Genomic DNA, 19074 nt, shown 5'->3' with positions numbered 1-19074 from the left:
TCTGCCCCCCGGTGAGCCCTCCCTGGCTGGGAGCGGGGCTCTGCACAGGCGCTCGCCGCCGGCGCTGCTGCTGCTCTGCGTTCCCGTCCTGTTCGGGAGCCCGGCAGAGCCAGAGGAACGCACTGTGTAAACCCTCTTCATCTGTCTCAATACCAGCCGGGTTAGATTATCCTGCAGGCAAAGGCATGTTTTCAATGATGTTTACTTTCTTGTTGAGCAGTCAGCGCTCCCTTTTGCTTCTGGAACTGCTCTGGCTCTGCGGCTGGAGCGGAGCATATCAGAGGACAGGCTGCAATTGCTGCTATCTAAACACGTTATTAAATATGGGCATGCCAGATCTTACAGGGATCTGGCCTTCCTGCACTTGTTTAACTTAGCACTGGGCGAGTCAGAGCTTGCTTCCCCTCCACACAAATGCGTCTGCACATTTCACTGCTTAAGTATGAAAACTGACAGAAAAGATAATTTGTTGCATGACATTGATTTGCCTTTTGTCTCTGTAAAACTGGCTGACTTACCTTGATTGTGAGGACACTCCACAGACCATCAGAAAAGTTGCTTCAAATTCATATTCTGTGACCATGAAGAAAAACATAGCAACCTGTCTAACCATAAACCCGGAGCTACTCACAGTGTCTGTATTTTGCATGTATTTTATGGCCACAATAAGGATGATTTTTTTTTTTTCACAATAAGGGTAATTTATTTTTTTTTTCATGCTGACAGCTATTCAGCCACCTCAATAATCTCAGTTCTTAAATACTATTCCTCACAAACCAGAAACCTTACAAAACTGTCAGCTACAGGGTTAGGTTGGTTTTCACAAAGGCCACATTACTACTCCTGTCCTCATGACTCCTTCCCTTGGGGAATGTCTGGCTGTGTACCTTGAACCATTTGTTCCACCCACGGTTTTAGTTTTGAATATTGACAGATGATCTGGGAGGGAAGATGTTTCTGAATCATTATTCACCAGCTTTAGATAACAGTGCACGCCCAGAAGATTTTTATCTCTTACTTGTAAGTTCAAAATGCTCATTCAGCTTCAGTGGAAGACAAAAGTAAGTAACCTGTACACTAACTATGGGAAAACAAAAAATCCCTATAGATTGTTCCCCATTTCTCATCTTATATATATTCTCACATACACAGAGGTTATTCCCAAAGCCATCTCTTTTTCTGGTGTCTGAAAAAAGCAGCTTAGTGCCTCTAAGTCAGAAAATAATCTGTTCCCAAAGTTTTTCTGGAAATAAATCTTGGTTTTTCTCTTGCTCTCCTGGTAATAGCTTTATCTTCCAGAGTTAATTTTCTCTTTGCTGTGTTGCTATCTCCAGATTACCAAAACTGATGCCAAAACTGACTCATAATAGATGCCCACACAACATTGTTTTTACATTATACAGCATAGGGGTTGGGATGTGATTACATTATTAGATTTTTATATGTGAAAGAAGGACCTGTGTTTGAGGAATCAGTTTGGAAGAGCAGAGGAAGGCAACCTTCGTGTTTTATATTGAAAGACTTATCTTTAGGGATTGATTTTGTGTGTAACCTCATTTTTTTTGCACCTGCATGAAACTAAAGACATTTACATGTCTGTCTATAATACCTGATTGCTGGCTAATTATGTGTGTGAGAAGGGAGATGGGGTGGGGGGAGGAGAATAGATCTAAAAATATCTTTTTTTCCTTGGTGTTTTAGATAAACTGAGATGTTTCCCATATGAAATCCTTTACAGTAAGAGACTTTTGGCAGGGAAGTGAGAGGTGTGGCATATGAATACCATTACAAATACCATTTTCTAGCCATGTTATCTGAACATAAGTGAAAACATGTTAAATATTCTCCCAGACAGATTTCAAAGCCAATTAGTCTTGATTGTTTTCTTCAAACGTTCATTAGGGGCTGGAAAAGAAAACGCGTACATGTTTCAATAGCAAAGGTATAGCAGGTTATTTTGTTCATGGCTTTGTCGAGCAGGACTGTGTGCTCTAGGACTGTGCTGTTCTAAAACTCCTTGTCCTCACTCAAAACAACAGTCTGTGGAGTACAGATAATTTGCTGTCCTCAACACTGTAAATCACAGCTGCACCAAATACACTTACTAGAGGGAGAACAGAAAAAAAAAAGTATTAGTGCTCCTGTGTTTTTCTTACTCTAGAGAGGATAAGAAAAAGGAAGAAATGAGAAAGAAGCTTTGTGTTTTTTCAGTAACACAGTATGCCTCCATGAGAGCTGACCAAATGCTCCCAAATATGCTCATTTTGTCTGGCATTATGTGGAAGACATTTTCAGGGTGCCAGGTTACTAAGTCCTCAAATCCATTTACTGTGGCCTGGAACAGTTGTTGATTTCCATTTCAATAGTTATTAGGGGTTTTTCTTTAGTCATCAGCAAAGCTTGAAATAAATACATTTTATTAGACTTGGCAAGTCTGAGAACAGATGTGAGATCTCCCATAATCTAAAGACAGGGAACCCATGGGACAACAGTGTTCAGGATGAGGGCTGTTTTCTTCCAGAAAGCATTGGCTGTGGAAATTCTCAAAGTGTGTGAGGTCTGCACACATTTCAGTTATGCAAAAGGAGAACTGAAAGGTATTTTACCCAGTTTGGGTGCTTGCCGTTTTATTCTATTAATACACAATGAGCTATAATACATTCAGTCATGATATATTTATTTGCACTTGTTTGTGACACCTAGCCCAGACTGCACAGACATTTTACGGTATTAGACCCCAAAACCCAGACCCATAAATCATGAAGAACATCCGTTATTCCCTTGTGGGAAGGGTCTTAAAAGAGTGTCTTCTGAGCATCTCTGTTGTATGTCATTTATCACAAGTGGGCCCTCAGCCTGGAACAAAAGAGACCTCCTACATCCTCTTCCCCAGGCAGCAATTAACTGACCTCATCTTCCCACCCCCTTCATCAGCCCCCACAATCAATTATCCGAATCAGCACTTCTGAAGAAGAAAATGGGGCAAACAGGTGGACCATTATTCTAAATAGTTTTGGATACGTAGGAAAAAAGTTCAGTACAATAGGGTGTTTATGCAACAGTGGCTGCAATTGTATGTAACCTGATTTGTGTAAGTATACAATTGTAAAGACCATTACAATATTTTTAATTATTTTTTTCTTTTTCCTGGATACATGTTTGTATCTGTGTGCCTCTGTGTGAAATAAAATTTCATAGATCTTTTGAGGTCTTTCCAATTTACTGGATAGAGCTTATCCAAATAATAGTAATTCTATATACCTGTTGCTGGCCTCTCAAAAAAAAATATCTTGGTAGGATTGTATAGCTCCTAATTATTGTCAGAATAAGAATGTGTGCATGGAGGCTGAATTCAGCCCATGGGGTTAAAAAGTAATATGGTAGAGGGCAGCGGAATATGTTTAAGTGCAGCAGAAGTGCTTTCGATCCCTGGACAGTCATGGGCCAAAGTGCTGAGTACGTAAACTCTCTGTCATTCAGGTGGGAGAAGCAATTAAGTTCCTCCCTGGAAGAAAGCTGAAACAATAGATGCTACTGTCCAAATCACTGTCCTTGGTGCAGGCCTTGACTAAAGGAGAAGAAAGGGAGATTTCCTGAATGGGAAATAAACATTGTTTTGATTATGTGAGTACAGAAGAAAAAGTTGAACAGAAAATAACGTAGAGAAAATAGTAAGAACACTGACCATGTAGTCTTGGGAGAAAGCAAAAAAAGAGAAACAAGATCTTTTGGACACACCACTGGCAGTACCTGACTCTGAACTTCTGGACAAGAGAACATGTTCTTTGGTCTTAAGAAAAATAAAAATAGAAAAAATAATTTACAAAAGTGAAAGAAGTTGACTGCTTTCATCATGGGTATCACAACAAAAGTACTACTGAGGTCTAAAGCACTAAGAAAAATACATGATAGATATTTAAATAAGAGTGTTAAAGAATACTCTCCAGATATTAGAGAAACCACTCCCATATATTAGATGTGTTTTCTTTCTATTTTTTGTGCAATTCTCAGCTTACAATTAATTTCAGCTGTATGAAACTCTGCTGTATCAGTGGATCAGTATAGGGGTAGAAGAGTTCACATGCATGTGGTAAACAGAAAATTGGTACCACACTGAGTATAGTGTGCACATAGACACCTTTGATTCATACCTTGGATTGTGCCTCATATCTCTTGAGAACTAATGCAAAAATAAAAAGTGTCCAGCTTTGTGGAATTTTCCAGACAGTCAAGCTGTTAGTAAAGGAACAAGTTTACTGACGGCATCCTTCTTGGCTGGCTTAAGTAACTTCAGTATTCAAAATGTCCTTTCTCAGCTTCCACTGTGAAATATGGGAAATCAGAAAAGTTGCTGTTTCTAATCCAGTTGTTTCGAAGTCCATTCTGAAATCTGTACTCCGCTGAATCAATGGCAAAGCTCCAACAGACTTAAGTGAAGCCAAGATTTTATCGATGATATGGAATACAGGAGTGATTTTTCCAGGCTTTCACAACAAGTGTTTGAATCTGCAGCTTATTTATGCACTGCATTATTTTATTGCTACCATTTTTTCCATTATATTTATTATTCTGCCAGTTAACTAGAGATGAGCCCCAAAAGCACATCAAATTGTCAGGCTTGATATTCACAGAGCCTGCAAAACATACTCTGGCTAAGGAAGATGTCGCTGTTTTCGTAACTACAGTCTCAACATACTGGAACATTTTTACTGTGAACAAGCCCATCTTTGTGCTTTGTTCAAACTAAAAGTCTAATGGAAATAGGACCCCCAAACTAGAAGTTGCCACTGCAGTTACATGAGTACATTGTACAGCCTCAGTATTTTGAGTTGATTCACTGAAGCTTGCTTAAGTGTTTTCTACTACATTTGTTAAGTTGCGTTATTATTACTCATGCTGTTAGCAATATCAAGTGATCTCTACTTTGCAGAAAACACCCACCTCTTATTTCCAAAGCACTCAATTACACAGCAGATAAGTATTATTACCCCATTTCATAGATATGGGAACAAAGGGAGTAAAGCATCTTTCTTCAAGGACAAGAGTTCACGTTTTGTGTCTCAGTCTAGTCTGCTACGCAGTAGGCCCTGCAACTTCCAGCTGGGTGCTGGTGATTAGGTGTTTTTATAGTGAGTTCTTTGTAATTCTTACTTTTTCCTAAGGTAAAGGATTGGTGCATGGCTGCAATGTCTATAAAATGCTAAAGCTGTTAAAACACAGTTTTTGTTGTATGTCATCCAGTTTGCAGTTGGGAAATAGTAAAATTTGCTTAAATTGAAAGCATATGTTGTGCTGGAACGTAGGTAATGGAATTTCCACCTTTGCATGTTTGATTCTTGTGCCTTTTCTGCAATTTACACAATAATAAACCTAACTAACGAAGCTATTTTAGCCCTTATAGATCATTTTATTTGGTGATATAAGAGTCTTCATGCTAGAGGTGGAGCGGAAATGTTTTTCATGTCTTGTAAAAGCTTTCATGATTTCAAAACTGTTCCCATTCAAAATCAGATGATCCTAGAGGCTACTGAAAATGAGGTACAAAAGCAGCTCCTCACCCATCCCAGCACAGCACAAGCGAAAAGCCAAATACTCCTTCAGGACATGGGATGCTTGGCTTAGAGCAGGTAGTATTCTCTGATTGTCACCAGAAGTTCTATACTTTATAACTGTCACAAACATTTTAAAGGAAGGAAAAAAAAAATAAATAAATTCAGTGAATTTGTTTTCCTTGATTAAAAAAGTTTGTTTGAAAATTTCTGTCAAACACCCCTTTTTATTCTCAACAAACATACTGCAGCTGAGATATGTTTCCTAAGAAACTTTGGGCTTAGAGTTTTTCTGTCTGTCCGTTCAGAAATGGATAGGTTTTTTGGTATTTATTTTATGAATTGCAACCAGCCATCCTGAAAGTGTGCATTCAAAATGTACTGTGAGAAAAGCCTGTGACAATGTAACACAGTTTCTCCATTGCTGTCCTTCCTCTTCTTTCTTTGCCACTGTTTACTTGTTAAATGTCTTTAAAGCAAGTGTTTTGAATTTATTTTCAACTGACATGTCTTAGATATTTTATTTTTGCTTGGCTGTATTTTAAACATTTCTTTTAAACCTTCACTCTTACTTTCCAGAATTTCTTCTTGTTCTTCTTGACTGTTTTCTTCCTGTCATCTTTTCCTCTTTCTTCCTATCTCGGATTGTCATTCTGTTTAGAATGTGAAATAGCTGCAGGCCAAAAGTCTGAGAGCAATCATAAAAAACTATCAAAGTATGAGTAAAAGATGAGAGTAAATATGATAGTGTTGTCTTCTGAAAGCATAATGACAGCACCTACCTGCCTTGCCTGGCTTTAGACAAGGATATCTTTGGGAGTTTTAAGAGGAAAAAATTGTATATTCAGTCGGACACCGGACTAACTCTGAGTTATTACTAATTAAATGACATCTGATAAATACAAAAATATTCCCTGAAATTTTATGGAGATAAAAATGCATATTACCACAACTAAAGGCCTCAAGCTTTGATGGAGACTTTACTTTGGATATGAAATAATGACAAAAAGAAGAAATGCATTTATATCCCCCCTAATTCTACTAAACACTACCAAAGATGGTGACATACTCTCTGCTGATGTGATGAGCTAGCAAAAATAGTGCAGCATCTGTCCCCTGAAATTCCCTTGCTACTTCAACTTATAGTTGCATCTTGCTTTGTATTTTCTCTGCTTTCTACAGGAAAGCATCACTTTACCATAAATAATGTCAAACAATATTCTCATGATCCATCAGTAATGATCACATTTTAATTTCCTTGAAGTTGACTTGATGTTTATTGTCTAATTTTCTGCTTCATTTCTGCTAGCCAGTACAATCTGACATTTCTTATGTAAAGATTATAATATTAATTAAAACCTCACATTAAACCATTTTATTTTTTCAGCATTTCAACTTCTTTCCCCATACAGTTGTTTACCAGTGAGGACTGGCCAAACACCACGCACATGAAGGAAAATACTGTGAACTTTGGTGCCTACCCACAGTTATTGGGTCTTTGGCTGGGGGAGGACAAGAACTGGTGAGAAGACCTGACTGTGTGGATGAGCTTACAGGAATTTATTTTTTCACAAAATAATTCTTCACCTATAATGCTAGAAACTTTAGATTGTTGAACAAATATTACGACAGGAAAAAATTTGAAGTACACTAGTAATTATATTCTATCATTGCCCAAGAGTTTAAACAAGCCTCTATTAAATTGAAGCCATTTGATGAACAAAATTGCTTCTTTATCTTTTTCTGCATTGTTCTCATTTTAGTGTTATCATGGTTATTGCCATTATAATTAGTCCCACTGCTTCTGCTGTTGTGCCACAGTCATGATAAAAATCAGATGCTCTTTAAGAATTCTTGTTGTAAGAAGAAAACTTTTGCAATTCAATCTCAGAAGGGTCCCATTTCTCCTTCTGCTGAGGTTTTACTCCCATATGTATTTCAGATCCATATCTCAAGGACACCCCTGACCTTTCACAGCCAAATGTCACAGCCTTAGCCACTAAGGCTAAAATTGATAGATCACACAGGAGAAGAATATTGGTGTATTGTGCATCCCTGTATCATGTATCATCAAGTAAAATACTATTGAAGCTTATGCCATGCCACCTTCCTTGTTATGTATTTGTGCATTGCCTAGACCTAAGGATTCTAATCTATGGTTAAATTATCTGCAAAACAAGACCACCACCACAATAACATTCTTACACCATCTTTGATGTTCAAATGTAAAACATACTCCTTTTGAAGATACCAAGAAGACTCTGTTTAAGCTACCAAGCAGGATATTAAAATTTGTTTGAGCAACTGCTGGAGTGTGAAGTGTATAGCTGATTTACTTTATAAGAAAAAAAAAAACCAACACTGTGGATATGCCTCTTTCAGATATAACTAATTACATTTGCTTTTACATTTAGGATCTGGTGAGGCAGAAATAACTGTAGAAGAGTATTACTCTCTAACAATATCTATGAACAAACCAGTGTCTTAACACACGCTTGCCTCTTGCCTTAAGAGGCCAATATAGGGATCTAGTAATGTTATGAGCTTAATAGACATTCTTTTTGTAAACTTACATCAGAATTGTATTCACCATGTTGGGGAAGATTTTGACATGACCTCATGCTGGAAGCAGCTGCTTGATTAGACTGATTTTCAGAAGTTTGTCTGTGTTCCGCTTCAATACATTCCCTTTTTTTCCATCATTATGCCAGAGGTGTGCTTCAGCTGCAAAGACCATATCTGTATTCAAACTTCTTCAAAGTTGGGGAACATTTGATGTCTAAGGGCAAATGAAGGTTCTGCACAAAATAAGGTTGCAGATGAAGGCACATAGCAATTACTATGAGAATCAGGATGAGAGTTCCTTGAAAAACGATGATGCTCTTGTTCTTTACTTTGTTTATGGCTCTAGGGATGAGTTTCAAGAGGCAAAAGAGTGGAAATACGCTAGGATATGTCTCTGTTGGGCAGTCTGCTGTCCCAGATGTTCTTCCAGAGCTCTTTGTTTATATATGCTTATGTCTGATATTCTGCCACAGAAAAAAAAATCCCAGAGAAAGAAAATATTCTTATAGTCTCTGGAGGCAAAATCAATGCAGTGCATCAGACTGCGACTTTGAAGTCCCAGGGCAGGCTGGAGAGTGAGCTTGAAGCAGAATTGATACACACACCGGATGAGAGGTCAAATATCCATGAATTCTGCTGACTGCAGCTCTTGCTGCAGAAGCTGAAGGATAGTGACAGGTTCATGGCAAGATGTGGTGGCACAACTGGAAATGGCCTGAGGAGGTTGTGCAGAGCCCTTAGCAGCTGCAAGGAGCCATGGGGAAGCAGAAGTAGTCCTTAAAGGGAATACTGAGACAGGCACAAACAAGATAATAAAGGATGCCGAATATACTATACACTACTAGATAAATCTCACTGTGATTCTGGCTTTATCTGTCTGTTAATTAACATCCCTGACATGTACAAACTCAGCTGCTTTGACTCAGTTTCATATTAGCAATGTAAGGAACCTGGGCATCTCTGCCTCTTTTCCCCTTATTAGCACTATACTTTAATGGTTGTTATCAACGGAGTATTGAAGTTGGAAGGGACCTCTGGAAGTCATTTAGTCCAACCTCCCTGCTCAAGCAGAACCACCTATAGCCAGTTGCCCATGACCACATGCAGATGGCTTTTAAATATCTCCAAGGATAGAGACTCCACATTCTCTCTGTTGAATGTGTGCCAGTGCTCAGTCACCCTCACAGTGAAAAAGTGTTTCCTGATGTTCAGAGCGAACCTCCTGTATTTCAGTCTGTGCCTCTTGCCTCTGGTCCTCTCACTGGACACCACTGCAAAGAGCCTGGTTCCATTCTCTTTGCACCCTCCCTTCAGGTATTTATATATGTTAATAAGATCCTCTCTGAGCCTTGTCTTCTCCAGGCTGAACAGTCCCAGCTCTCTCAGCCTTTCCACATAGAAGTTCCAGTCCCTTAACCATCGTTGCAACTCTTCTTTCTCTCCAATATGTTAATTTCTTTCTTGTACTGGTGAGCCCAGAACTAGACACAATACTCCAGCTATGCCCTCACCAGTACTGAATAAAGAGGAATGATCACCTTCTTCAACCTGCTGGCCATACTTTGTCTAATGCAGCCAAGAATACCATCAGCCTTCTTTGCCACAAGGGCACGTTGCTGGTTCATGCAGTCTTCCTGATTGTTACACTAAAGACTCAGACACAAGCTCCATCACTGGCTTCTTACTAGCCACCAGGCATTGCTGCTTGATTGCTCAGGAGAAACTCCATGCCCAGAAAGTTCCCCTGATGTTTTTGGAGAACACGCTTAGCTCTGCCACGCTGACAGGCATGGCAGAAAGTGCTGCCTTTGCCAGGATTTGAGCTCAGTCTGTGCTTCCCGATGGGACTGTTGGGACCTCCAGGGCTGTGCACAAAGGCAGAGAGCTCTGCTTTGCGCTGTCTGGGAGGCTTGTGAAGATCCTCATTTTCTGCATAAGCTAGCTCACGGGTTTTGAATATGATTTGCACATTAGTCATGCTCTTTCGATATTGGTACCTGAGAATGGGATTAGCTGCAGTCTCTATCAAAAGCACTGAGCTCTAAAATAGTTCCACATGGCACAACAGAGCCTGAAGTGACAAAGCATGCATTATTTTCCTCTCCCAGAGTGTCTGGAACAAGCCCTACTGAATGATGTGTCACATATTAGGAACAACTTTATTTTTATCCTGATGGAATTCCAGGAAGCCAACTCCAGTGCCCTCACACTGACTGAAAATGCGTGACATGTCCTAATAGCTACAGGCGGGACAAGGCAAGTATGTAAAAGGGATATCTAATTAGTTGTTCCAGAGGGAGGGGAAGTGTTGTTACATAAATTGTGTGTTTCTGACAGGCTTGAAGGTATATAATGATTTACAACAGTAGAAGAATTTTGATATGTTCAGTCTAGAAAGGCTGTGAAGTTTATGAAACAGATCATTTTAAGTTTCTTTAGTAGGGTTTATGGGAATTTAAACTAAATTCAAGAGAAGACCATGTTACAGTTCATCTTAGCCTTTAAACAAACTTCTATTGTTGGAGTAGGACAATATCTCCAAGCTCAAATTGTTTCAGTTGTATCTTTCAGTCCTGTAAAAAGGTGGAAATCAACAACTATGACGATATGGTTGCTCTAATTCATGGTTTATTATAATTGAAATGTATTATCCATGTGCAATGCAACACCTACACAAGCTTACTCAGAGAGCAGGGCCCCATTATTCTCAGCATGCTACAGTTCGATCTTCTTCTGTCTGCATGCGTCAGACAAAATGTGTTTGCGATTGAGCAATTTACACAGTGTATTAAGGTGAACATGAAGATACATAGTTTTTCTGACCAACAACATTTGGAACCATCTTAGTGAACTCTGCTATTGTGCCACTTAGATTTCCAGCTACATGTGTTTACTACAAGTCTTTCTTGAAATACGGGATTTCTAATTGTGCCTAGCAGCCCAATTTGAGTGCCAATCAGATCCTCAAAACGTGACTCAAGAGAGATTCTTCCCAGTGCACCAGAAGCATCGGATATTCCTGGGGTGGTGAGGGGAACTGAGAGGGAACCAGAAAAAGCAGAACTTGGAAAAGCAAATCAATCCTGTGGCCAAAAGCTCTTTCCAAACTTCTTAAATAATTTATTCTAGAAAGCTGCTCCAGCCAAATGAATATGAAGTTACACCATACTATTTTCTTGTCTTTTTGAAAGCAACTAATAGCAACAGTTACAGTTCTTAAAACGAAATTTAGGTATGTAAATTTTCATACAGAGGGAGACATCTTAGGTGTTGTGATACAAAACAGTGTAATTACACCAAAACATTTCAGACATTTAGATGTCAGGACTAGGAGGTGCTAAACACAGCTAATAACACAATAATGTTTTCTGAAGGAAAAGAAGTGTAAAAGGTAAAAGAAAAAAACAATTAGTTAACATAATAATAAAGCTTAGCTTTCAGCAGCTGCTTTACATCTTCAAACCATTCCTAAGTTATTAACTAATTGATACCAGATCCTCCACACACTAGCTCAGTGCAGAGTCACGGGGAGGGTGCCAGCAGAGTGCTGTTGTTGGCTGGGTAGGTAGATGAATGTTGCAATGCAACTGGTAGGAAGTAATAGTATTACCATATACAGCACAGTACCAAGCCCTCTGAGTCCTGGTTCTAGCAGTAGTAACCTTGCCTTCGAAAGGATAGAATTGCTCTTACAGGGTTGCCTTACATGGAAACCAAAATGATATCAAGCTTTAATAATTAAATTACGCAGAAAGTGAGAAGAGGATGGATTTGTTCTCAATAGAACACAAGAAACTACTTACTTTGGTGACATAATTGCTGCAGGGTTTTGTTGTTGTTTTTGTTGGGTTTTTTGTTGTTGGTGGTGGTTTTTGTGTTGTTTTTTTTTTCTTTTTTTCTTTTTTTTAATATTATGATAGCTGATTAAAAGGAGCCAGACAGCTTATTCACATTTACCAAGAGCACACGGCAAATCAAGCTTTATGACTTGAAATGAACTTGATGCTTTGTCCAGATTAAATTAAGCAAGGAGGTCACCAAAGTGAGGAGTTCAGAAGAGCACTTGAGACTGGAAGTATGAGAAAAGAACAGGAGACCTGCAATGAGAAAGGTATAAGGGAGGCAGAAGCCATTTTCTGCTTCTATCATTCGTTTTCTTCAGAGGCTAATGAGCAGAGACAGAGGAAATCTTTGGCACAAGTCTAAGTAGTAACCTGGTAGGACTGCTGCTGCATCCAGACACCATCAGGGGAGCTCGTTTTGTTGCCTGCTTGAAGGAAACGTGCCCCAAAATGAAAACAAAATTAGAGGATTCTGACACTACAGGCAAACAACAGTTTCTCTATAACATACATAGGATTTGGGAGGTTCATGGTACTTCTGTGTTTATAAAGAAAAAGTGGAAAGAATCACTAGTGATGAAGCCCACAAAGGCAATTCCAGTGCAACATTGCAGGCTGTTGCTTTCTGGCAGCCTCAGCCTCCCTTCTGCTGCATAGGCGGGATCTCTTCACCTGAAACAGGGAGGATTTAGGTATGCAAGGGCTGGATTCCTTCGTCTGAGGTCCAAGTCTGCATGAGGTACTCCTGATTCCTCAGCTGTTGAGAACAAATTCTCTGACCTCTCTGAGGTGTACCCTTCAGGAGGTGAATTGCTATCTAGATGTACTTTCTCCCTGTTCACTGTGAGTTTAGGATGACTGAAAAACAGACCACTAATTTTTAGTTTCCCAGGTTAGGGCATGTGACTTGCAAGAAGTGGCATCACCAAGCTGTTATGCAGAGCCAGGAGCTTATTGCAGTTAGAAAACAGGGGGAAAGAAAAACAAGTGAAAGCTCTTACCCTTCACTGTGATCAGCCCATGGCCACCATAATGATTAGTGATGAAATCTTCCCTTGGCATAGGAGTCCTACAGCTCTTTGCTGCTCTGCCTACCTGGGTGTCAAGGGGTGGCACAGCACGAGGCAGAGGAAGCCCCTGCTCACAGTGGAGCTGTGGAGAGGCAATCAGCTGGGAGAAAGGAGGGGTGAGCAGGCTTTGAAATGTTGTTCCAGCTCTTCCCAAATAGTTTATAGTCTCCTGGCACAGTAAACTACAGTATTTTGTGTTACCTTTCCATGGCAAATGGGGTATAGAGAATTTAGCTCAGAGCATATTGCATCCTGCTTCACTTGACTCACATGCAGAATGCTAAAAATCTCTTCCTCAATTATCCATTGCCATTAAATACCATTGTTATAATTCCTGCTATATGGAAAATATCTCAAAAGCAGCTTTAATGGCATGCAAATACCAGCTTGCCAGGTTTACAGTCCCCAGTGCAAGAATACATTTGGAAACGTTAGTGTAGCAGTTCTTGGTACTTAAAGAGTGGGGCAGCACCTGAAGCTCCTGACAGATTCCTCATCATCTTCACACTTAACAGGCCATGAATGTTGCTGTGGTGCTCTGCACTGAAGGTTTGTTCTGAAAAGCAGTCTTGTTAAACATTTTTCAGGGACCTTTCTTGAATCTGGGCTGAGTTTTTCAGAGGTATCTATGGGAGTTAGCTGTTTCCCAAAGATATGTAGTGGAAGTTGTTCTTTGTAGTTTTGAATGTTCCTGTATGGGCAATTTATGGCAGCTGCTTAAAAATGCTATTGAAACTTAATCAAATAGGCACCTTGCTATATTAAAAAATGCGTAAAGGAACCATGACATTTTAAATGAGTGTTTTCCATTGTTTTGTATGACTTCTACTGTTTTGTGAAATATGCTTTGTCCATTACAAATTCTTTTATTGAGAGAGAGTATTTTGGCTGGGGCCTCAAGGTTATTACTCACTGTATTCATAGGGTACTTGGGGGATCTTTAATTTCCAACTGGAGAGCTGGCAGAAGGACAGTAGGTTTAACATTTCTACTGAAGGATGACACCTCTAAAAGTGCCACACGCTGCTTATTGCTGCAGTACACTGGATGGGAGCCAAAGTCCCAGTGTGGGACTTGAACCCACAAGTACTTGGCTGTGAGACAGACAAGCTACCCACAGAGTCACAATGACACCTAGTAGCATCTTAATTTAATAGACCACTTTTTTCAGTGGCAGTCTCTTGTCTTGCATTTTTATGGTCTGGATCATCAAAAGTTTGGTTTTCACTTCAGCATGCATTTATGGAGAATGGTCCTTTCCCTTTTCTTTTCCCTTTCCTTTTCACTTTCCCTTCCCCCTTTCCTTTTTGCTATTGGCAGCTATGAGAAATATACTCTTCAATACTTATGTCCCTTTAAAACTAAACACAAATTGAACATTTTAGCACCAGTTCCTCTAAGCTCCTTTCAATGTTACAGTAAGAAAAAAAATCTAACTTGTTTTAAAAATAAGCTGGGGAAACATCTGAGTCCACATGAAGGCCACTGTAGCCCTGAATAGCCATACCTTTTTCAGATATTTTCAGTTTAAACTGAAGACATTCAGAGTCAAACACTTAAGCCAAAACTTTCAAAACCAAAAGATTTTGTTTGCTCTTGTGTTTGAATGTTAGATGTAAGACACCCTATAAATGCATTATCCACACTTTCTGAAAATCAGGTCTCTTTAAGGTACTTCAAGCTGAGCCCCAAGTAACAGCAGCCAAAACCACCAGTTACTTTCTGGCATTTAAAGTGGGGAATGTGAGTCCTGCTATAATATGCCTTAGCATTTGAATTTGCAGTAACCAGATGATGGACCAGCAAAAACAGAGGTAAGAAACTCTGGGACATGATCTGGGGCATCACTGTGCAACTCTCAAGCTGCTGAGCTCTTGTTTGAGTGCTGACCTGGTGTTCCTTCACACTGTTCGTTACTGGTTAATGAAGCCTCCTTCTGAAGCACAGCCAGGTTTTCAACACAGGTGTTTACCACTTATTTCTGGAAGTGCAGTAATTTGGGTCTCCAGACACCTTTGTGGCTACTTGGTAAGAACACAATGTCAAAACTTGCCATTCTGCCTGGAAAAAACATGGCATGAGGTGAGTCAGCCGGCAGAAGGAGGCCAGGTGGAAGGAGAGGAGGGGTTTGAGTTGGAGGAGTGAACATGTCTGATGGAAGACAAAGATGGGCAACACGGGAAGCACTCGGGGCAGAGCTCCCTTGTCCTGACACAAAAACCTAGCACTGCTGCCAGCAAGGGTACCGGTGCTGCTGACAGGGCCTCTTTGTGTGTTTTTATTTTTTTTGGATCTCAGTTTACCAAAGGATGGGCAGCCCTCGCCTGAGCACAGACCCAGGTTTGCAGGTGTCTGTGAATGGAGCTGAGGGAGCACTGCCCCAAGCCCTCCCAGGCCTGCTGCTCCTCTCGCTTAAATGAGCTTCCCTGTGTTTGAGTGTTTGCATAATCCAGGATTAAACTGTAAGAGCTTTACAGTGTGTTTGCCCTCCAGATCTGAAAGTTTATTTTTTACCATAGCTAATAAATAGTTAATACTCACATTTGATTAAAAAGAAACCTTTACTAAGAAAAAAACAAACCCAAAGCAAAACTCATAAACTCCTTAAATATCAGAGAGATTTAAAAAAATAAAATATATAAATAAAACATTAGTGCACTCAAGGGAAAATAATATCATTTTGATCTCAGTTAGAAAATATATTTGTCAGCACTTAAAGAAAAATATAAGCAGTTCTGTCAGGTAATTTATGAGGTTTTTGTGATTGGTGAAGATGATACACTTCAAAAGCACCATCACTAATTTATCTGTGCATTTGAATGCATCAGTTTGAACGTGACACATTCCTCACTGCAAGATGAAGTTGGTGGGATTTTTAGAAAGCAGGAATTTCTCCACGGAGCAGTCAGGTCCTGCCTGGACACAGGTTTTCCCAACAGCTGGTGCACAAAGTAACCTTCCAGCAGCACCACAGTCTTCCCAGCCTCAGGGACATCCCTGCAGCCTCAGGGGTCTAGGTAGGCATGGAGCTCTTCTCTGTAGCTCCAGCTGGGATCTTAGGTCATTTTCCCTAATGTAGGCAACAAAAACTAACACAATCTTATTACCATAGGTGCCTTTCTTATGTAAGAGTGAGAAGAGCCACCTCAAGTGAGAGATTCATGTCATTCTGAGATCCTCAAGAGCTGAGGCATCCTAGACACCAAAGTAGAGTCCAATGAATCGCTGTCTGATGGTGCCTTTTTTTCTCCAGTAGCTAGAACGAGGGCACAGGGTCACTACCACTGACGTGGATAGCTACCTCTGCTGTTTGAAGTTAGATGATCCAGTCTATGGTCAGTATGAGGTATATGAGAGATGCATGCTTCTTTGGCAAACCACATTTCTGAGAAGAGCAACCTTGTATTTTAAACCAGAATTTGTACTTCTCTGTCTTTTCTTGACTTATTCTTGGCATTAAAAACTGTCGCGAAAACAATGTCATCAAGGAGGATCTAGAAAATAAAAACCAGGAGGAAATTTATCTAGGGAAGAAAAACTCTGTGTGGTGTTGTCTTATGATTGTCTTGTATTTGAAATTTGGTCTGCACTATTGATAGGAGCATTAATTGCTACAAATAATTAATAAATGTTTCAGAAGTCTAATTCTCTCATTCTTCCCATAACAGTTTTGAGCACCCATCACAATTTTGCATATGCTCAGCCACATAGCGGGGTCCTTATCTGAGATGTAATCAGTATGTCTATCTCAGACATCTAATTAAGAAGCACATTTGGCAGCAAATTTCATTATTGAGGAGTCACTCAGAGATTCATATAACTGTTACAAGCAAAAAAGAAAAGTAATCAAGGAATTAACTGTTGGGCAAACATTTACCTATGAGTCTATTAATTAGTTAACCAGCAGTTCAAAAGCAATTCTCACAGCTTTAATAGGGAAGCTATTGAATGGTAATGTGTCTATTTTAATTCCATTGTGAAGGGGTTATGATGCTACCAGTTCCAAGAAACTCCATTCATGTGATATTTTTTTTTGAAAATCTTAGCCTGGGATTAGATGAGAATTTCATCTCTAATTTGGAAAACAACAGGAAGAACAAAGAAGGAAGTATTGAAACCAGGAGTAGCATCCCAAGAATTCTGACTTATAGAAATTAATAAAAAGATCTCAAATGTTTTTAGTCTAATACTTTATAAGCAGTATCTGGAATAGAAAGGATAAACTGGTGACCTGACATTTTTGGGCATCTGAGACTGTCAGTTCTTCAAAGCTCTTCAAAGAAAAATAAAAAGTAATGAATGAGAAAGGTGTACCAAACAGGGACAAGCTGCTCTACAGCAGGTAAGGTGTAGGGAGTAAATGTGCCTCATTGTCACTGACATTTGCAGTTACAGAGTTAAGTGGCTTTGAGAGTCCACTACTCAGTTTCAAGGCATACATTGCAAACTATAGAACTTCTTATAAACTTCTTACAAATCACAGTGTCACAAAAAGTGCAAAAATGGCTGAATTTTAGCCTAGAGTGTAAAGATTGTAGTTAATGGTTTAAGTATGAAATCTGTTAACTTCTGAATTTTTTATTTCAACAACTCTCATAACATGTGAAGTTTTCTTCTTTGTCATTAGAGAAACAAAACAGCCATGGGCCTAGACTGTTAAGTCAGTAATTTTCACTACCATGCCTTTAACATGGTGTTCAGGTCTGTAGATTATATAATTATTTTCATTGGAAAGCACTTTATAACATCTGGGAGTCATTTGAAAGAATGTAATCAACTTTTTCCTTTTTTTGCAGAGAGTGTCTTCTGTTAATATTTAACCCATAACTGATTGCATGATTTACCAATTTAACCCTGACCAACTTGTGAAATTTATCATCTTTGTCTGTTACTACACAAATCTATCATGGTAACAGATTTTTTTTTCCAGTTATGTCAGTATACAATGCTGTTCTTGTCTATGGCAGGCTGCTCCATTCACGTCCCTCTGCTGTGTTGGCGGGGCTAACTCTGAGAAAAGGAATTTCCTAAACGTGGTGGAACCTCTTCAAGGTGAAGGTTATTTTTTGACTATAAAAATTGCCAAATCATGGGCCAAATCCTTACATTCATCCTTACTTTCCACATTAAATCTTATGCTTTGAGTCTTCACTCAATCTAATATGTGGTATTTTATAGTATAACATAACTGAGAAGAACCCTAAACTTTTATCAGGTACATTAAAAGAATGCCCAGCTGATTATAAATACACACACCACAATACTACCAGGGTGTGATCCCAGGATTTTGTGGCTTCTCACAGTTTCCCAGATTTTGAAGGACTGACGCCCAAACAACTTTCTGTTATTTTTCAAGACTATGGTGGGTCAAAATGAAGTCTTATGGAAATCAGTGTCAGCTTTGTCTTACTCTCAGTCTCCTTAGGCCCCCTTCTCTGAGTGAACTGTGAGGTTGAAGAGGGGCTGGAGAAAAAGGCCAGAAAGAACAATATAGCAACAGAAAGGGCGACATATGTCTTTTAAATAAGGTCTAGGAAAGGTCAAATAGTAAAGAGGTGAGAAAAAAATAACAAAATAAAAGGGCAGGTGCAAGTGAGAGAGCTATTAAATCAAAGATGAAATCAAATTGGGGAATAAATCAAACTATAGAGTCTAGACAAGAAGAAAAGGTTGCAGGCCCTGAAAGTGCTGGAAAAGAGAATTTGTCAGTGAAGACAAGACAAGTCAGGATTTGCACACTTCTAGTGAAAGAGTGGCCAGCAAAGCACATCTTATAGGGGAATGAGATGCAGGGAGGAAATTTATCTTCCGTGTGTCCAGTGATTGTAGAAATATGGTCAAAATCAGTTTGTTGCTTAATTCAGAAGGACCAGCTCTGATTGCTTAAATATTGTGTCCTCATGATGGAGGAGAGCAGCATCCTCTACCCAGACAGAGACCCAGTGCTGATAGTAATACCAAATGTTTTTGGCCAAATAGAGAAGGGGGGAGTTGAGGGAGTTCCCCAGACATTAATCATCCCATAGTTAAGTAGAAATTGAGTCTCCC

Source organism: Nesoenas mayeri (genome assembly GCF_963082525.1).
Source record: "Nesoenas mayeri genome assembly, chromosome: 2".
Taxonomy (NCBI): Eukaryota; Metazoa; Chordata; class Aves; order Columbiformes; family Columbidae; genus Nesoenas; species Nesoenas mayeri.
The sequence above is the reverse complement of the archived record's forward strand: the minus strand, read 5'-3'. Positions refer to the sequence as shown.